This window comes from Protopterus annectens, chromosome 2.part1 (assembly GCF_019279795.1).
Source record: "Protopterus annectens isolate FY-2018-M chromosome 2.part1, PAN1.0, whole genome shotgun sequence".
NCBI classification, from domain to species: domain Eukaryota; kingdom Metazoa; phylum Chordata; order Ceratodontiformes; family Protopteridae; genus Protopterus; species Protopterus annectens.
This window is the reverse complement of record NC_056729.1, coordinates 1207802422-1207808649: the sequence shown is the minus strand read 5'-3', so window position 1 is coordinate 1207808649 and position 6228 is coordinate 1207802422.

Here is a 6228-nt window from a genome sequence, read left to right as displayed (position 1 = left end):
TACTAGAATACCTATCTTACATGTAGACAATTTTGCTATAACTGGATAAAAACACAACAGAAAGCATACTAGTAACACCTGAATATAAAGTCTTAGTCATAAATTTAAGATAGGCATAGTACTAAACATTAACTTTGCAAACAATTTGTAGTTATTACACTATGTAAAAGTCAAGTAATGAAAGAAGAACTATGTGTGAGTAATCAGTGTGTAAGTTCTAACAGATAATCATTTACTAATTACATATATACATTTAGTCTTTATGAAGTCATACCATGTTATCAATGTACATAAAATATCACAGGTTTTCATCTTCAACATGTTCAAAACATAATTTCATATCTTGATTTGCTCTTAATCTGTATGTTTATGTCCTATATTCAATAAATGTTTAGTTTTTGCAGTATTTAAAGAATGTATGCTATGCTGTTACTTTCTGAATGCACAGTCTAAATGTTAAAAATGGAAAATAAAGTACGGGGAGAAATCCACACTTCATATGCATGCTGACACATTCGCAAATGCACTTCTTGTTAAAGCACTAGCTAATGAAGATAGACCTTAATGTATTATTCTTTTAATTGTTCAACAGTGAAGAACTACTATAGGTGCGTGTGTGTGTGTGTGTGTGTGTGTGTGTGTGTGTGTGTGTGTGTGTGTGTGTGTGTGTGTTTATACAGCTTTATTTTTTTAATTCATGGGTAATTGGTCCAATTTTTTCTCCAAGGCACTCATTGACGCACTCAGTAATCATTCCAGTTTATCCACAACCCATGAAGTTTACTAAGGTTAGGTATGAATAGGAAAAGGTTGAAGGAAGTGAGTAAGCAGGTATATAACCTAGGAATGATAATTGCATTTATGCATTGCACTTGCTTAAAAAAGATGTTTATTGTCTTTCTATACAAGAATATGTAAGAAATACATAAGAACGATGTATCACACAACTTCTTGTACATATCTTTTACACTGAAAGGATTCAGAGGACACATCTAACCAATGTATTGTACATGTACATATTCAGGTACGTGTTTACACAATATCTGCTTTGTTCTCTAAAGGGTGTGAAAGTGAGTATTTTTTAAGTTGTTTCGTCTGTTGTTAATGTGCATAGTAAAATAAGGAATACTAGATGCAGACACAGAGAAGACCACCACTGCAGCTGCTATTAAAATATTTGAAAATTATTAAATTTTTATTGTTATTATTATTATTATTATTATTATTGGGGAGGGAGAATTGCCAGTGGAGTTAAAGTGGCATCAGATTTACATTCAGTCTGTATCCAGCCTTAGTGGATATTTTTTCTTTTAAGAATTCTATATTGCCATTGCTAAAACAGATTCCATATTTTTAGAAATGATATATAATTTAGCAATAATCCACAACAGGGTGTGGGTAATGTAGGAATTACTCATGGTTGTTGTGGTTTGATTGCAAAACTGAAGTCTGAGTGATTAATCAAAGCCATCCATGAGTGTTTCCTGCATTGCCCACACAGATGAGGAGATTATAGTTATTATACAATGACCATATTTAAAAAAGATATTGATTACGTTTTAAAGTAATGTCATTGTGTGATGGCACTTTAGTCAATTTCCACCTATTTTGGGGCAACTGATGTACTGCGTATCCATATGGCACATATATCCCCACGATTGCACAGTACATCAGTGAAGTACAAGAGAGGTGACAGAGAAGGTACTTGCTTCCTAGAAGCATCTCTGTTGTGTGTTTGTGCATTCCCCATCTTGTTCTTTCTTTATTATAGTACCAACAGACTAAAAAGTGGAAGGTACAGCTATACAGTAGAGAGGCCTGTAAGAAGCAAGCACCTTCTCTGTGTCCTATTCTGTAAGCAGGTTTTCTGTGGTATGATTAGTCCTGCTGATAAAGTCTTGCTCATCAGGCAGAGGACTTTATTCTGTGGGAAATGCTCGATTTACAATGGGTGTACTGATTGCTCTAGCTACTCAGTGTGCACATTTTGGAATATTAAGTTTCACTGTATGATATACTAATAATCTCTACTCATCGATGGGTGATACAGGATTTACCCACAATTGGCATAGTTTACTGGGAGAAACCTGGTTGGTAAAGTGCCAAGAATTAATAAATCCAGCATCAGCTGTGGACAAGTTGTGATTATTAGTATTACACACCAGAGATATTTTTAAAAAGAGATAAGTTTCACCTTTGTAAAATAACTCCCCTGCAAAATAGACCTCTTTCTTTCAATCAATTGTTTCCATAGACTGCAGAAAATAGAAGCATTCTTTGGATGTACTGTATAAGTGCACATGCTCACAAAATTATCTCAGCAGGGGTGGAGCCTAGATGGCAAACAGATAAGCAGCATTTTTTAGAGCTCCACAAAACAGTACTAGAAAACAGGGAAAAAATTATTTTCATTAACCAGAAATAGAAAAAAAAATATTAAGGAACTTAAGAACTACAACTCTACCAAATTCCAAGAAATACTATTGAGTTTTTCCTGTCAAAATATACTGGAGAACAACACAGCTGTATGGTAATGGCCAGTTTAAAGAATTCTCACTCAGAAACCACCCTGAAGAAGGAGATATAATTGATGTCTTCCGCATTACATGAACTGTCATTGAAAATGAAGAGATTCACTGATAACTTGGAAAGTCTCAAGGAAAACTGCCAAAAGCAAACAGATGTACTAAAAGAAATACTGCAGCAACAACAAAGTAAATTACTTGATATGGAGACATCACTAAATGACATAGATGCTTTTCAAGCCATGCTGGTGCAGCAGAAGCGTTGTCACCTCACAGCAAGAGGTTCTCCCATTCGATTCTCGGCTGCTGTGCCTTCTGTGTGCAGTCTGCATGTCCTCCCCACGGTTGAGTGCCGTTCGAAAGACATGCATGCATGGGCATGCCTTCGTTGAAGGCTGGATGTCGGGCACCTCAGCATCATAAAAATCTACTGCCAATCATTAGCGGACCGGAGATCCGCTGTGGCGACCCCTAACCGGGAAAAGCCGAAAGAAGAACTAAATGACATAGATGGGACACTCAAAGAAGAGGAAAATCAGACAGAATTCTTACTTCATCAAAATAACTGGCTACTTAATAAAGTGGGTGATTTAGAGAATAGGGAGAGGAGAAATAGAAGTTATGCACTTACCATAATGTTCCATGTGAGTTGTTTATCTCGTCTTTATTCTCACTGATGAGTTGGAGCCAATCCTCGGCTCTGACAGCCAATAGCAAGCTCAAGGTTTGCCAGTAGCTCGTGACCAGCCCCTTATCTCACCATGCACTCCTAAAATTACCTCAGATCTTGTTTGCTGCGAATAATAGTATATATATATATATATATATATATATATATATATATATATATACAACCTATACATACTCTCTTATATATATCTACGAAGAAGAGTACCCAAAGGGAAACAGAGATGGCACTAGCCTCTAAGTCAATAGTCAGCAAGGAGGGGGAAGGAGGGAGGGACATGAGAATAAAGGCGAGATAAACAACTCACATGGAACGTTATGGTTAGTACATAACTTCTATATGTGAAGTTGTTAATCTCGCCAATTATTCTCACTGATGGGTAGCGTCCCTAGTACCCTCAACCCTGGGTGGCTCATGGGAGTATTTTCTTCAGTACTGTAGAACCAAAGGAAGACCTGTCCCTTGAAGCCTTATCTACTTTGTAATGCATGATAAAGGTATGAGGGTTAGACCAAGTGGCTGCAGCGCAAATATCGTCAAGGGGCAATTAAGCTTGAAAAGCAGAAGAGGTAGAGACAGCTCTGGTAGAATGAGCTTTTGGTTTGTGCGTTAAAGGCATGTTCACATTTTCATAAACAAAAGGATATACAATAGGATAACCATTTAGATAAAGTGGTTTTAGCCACTGGATTGCCTTTTCTTGCTTCTGAGAAGGATACAAAAAGTTGATCTGATTTCCTAAAATCCTTAGTTCTGTCAAGATAAAATCTGAGCTGTCTGTGAACATCAAGTTTGTGCAGCATATATTCTAAGTTGTTAGAGTGGTTGGGGAAGAACACTGGTAGTTCAATGACCTGATTGATGTTTGACTCAGAACAGACTTTAGGTAAAAATGAGGGGTTCATTCTGAAAGATACTCTATCAGCATGGAAGATCATGTAGGGTGGTCTGATGGATAATGCTTGAAGTTCTGACACTCTGCGGGCAGATGTAATGGTCACAAGAAAAATTGTTTTCCACGATAAGAATTTTAAAGCACAAGAAAACAGTGGTTCAAAGGGAGGAAGAATAAGTTGAGACAGCATAAGGTTTAAATTCCAGGGAGAAAAGGGAATTTTGATTGGAGGTCTCATATGAAGAAAGCCTTTAAGGAAGGTTTTGGATAATTTATGGCTCATAATATTTGAGTCATCAAGACCAAGATGAAAATTTGAGATAGCAGCTAACTGAACTCGAACTGTAGCAGCTGCTGCCCCTTCCTTAAAAATGTTTGTCAAAAATTCCAAAATTGAAGATAGCGGAGCTCGAAAAGGCTCAATGTTCTGCACATTGGCCCAGATTGAGAACATTTTCCATTTGCTGCCATATCATTTCCTAGTAGATGGCTTGTGAGAGGACAAGAGACTCTGTCTTGTATCTTCTGAAATTGAATGAAGCCTGGCAATTAGGGGAAGTGGATTAGCCAAGCCATTTCAGGGACTGTAGAGAAGGATGAAGGTCCCCTGACGGGTGCATCAGAAGGTCCAGAACTGGGTCCAGGATCCATGGATCCTCCAACAGATGATGTTGGAGAAACAGAAACCAAATCTGTTGAGGCCAGTAGGGGGCTATGAGTATAACCTTCCTTCCCAGTGATTTTGCTTTCTGTAGAAATCTGGGTATTAATGGGAAGGGTGGAAATGCATAAAGGAGACCTGGGGGCCAATCATGTAAAAGTGCATCTCTCAGGGGATGACCAGGAGGTGGTATCAGGGCAAAGTAGCTTCTGCATTTTGAATTGGTGTGGCTGGCAAAAAGGTTGCAGCAAGACTGGCCCCATTTGCAGAAAATCAACTCCACAACCTGTTGATTGAGAGACCACTTGTGAGGGAGTAATATTGCCCTGCTTAGCTTGTCTGCTATGACGTTGGATTTCCCCGGGATGTGCGTTGCTAACAGAAAACGCTGGGACGACACAGCCCATTACCAAACCCTGAGGGCTTCTCAACAAAGGGGGTAAGACTTGGTTCCGCCCTGCTTGTTCAAGTACCAGACTACTGACATGTTGTCGGTCTGAATTGCAATAGTCCCTAGAGGGAGAGAGTCCTGAAAGTACTGCAACGCCAGAAGTACTGCTCTCAGCTCTAGAACATTGATGTGCAGATGTGATTCTTGATCTGTCCATGTGCCTTGGGCAGTCTTTCCCTGAAAATGCCCCCCCCCCACTCTATCAGGGAAGCGTCCGTGGTCACAGTGGCTACTGGGGGGGGGGGAACAAAGGGTCTCCCTACTGAACATGAAGAGACGTCAACCACCACTGAAGGTCTCTCCTGCAAGAATCCGTGATAAGAATCATGTGGTGCATTGGTAGTTTCTGGTAAGACCACTGAGTAAAGAGAAGCCATTGAAGGATTCGCATATGCATCCTTGCGAGTGGTATAGCCAGGATTGCTGCCGCCATCAAACCTAGTACTTTCAATACCTCCGCTGCTGTAGCTTTGTTCTTTGACACCAGTGAGCTGACGTTTTGGCAAAGAAGAGAGACTCTTTCGATAGGGAGATGTACAGTGGTGGTTGAGGTGTCTAACTCTGCTCCTATAAAAATGGTATGCTGAGATGGCGATAAGGCAGACTTTTCAAAGTTGATCGTAAAGCCTAATTGATGGCAGAGTGTCAGAGTGTATTGTGTTGCCTGAGTTAACTGATGCCTGGTGGTAGCGGTGAGGAGCCAATCATCTAAGTATGGAAACACCTGGAATCCTAGACGCCTCAGGTGAGCCGTGACCACTGCCATGCATTTGGTGAACACTCTGGGGGCTGAAGTGAGACCAAAGGGCAGGACTCGAAACTGGTAATGATTGGCTCCCAGCTGGAAGCACAGATGATCTCTGGAGCATCTGTCCATCTTTATGTGATAGTACGCATCCTTGAGATCTATGGAGCACATCAAATCGCCTTTCCCTAAAAAGGGAAGAATGGACTGAAGCGTGATCATTCGGAACTTCTCTTTCTTTACGAACTTGTTGAGTCTGTTGA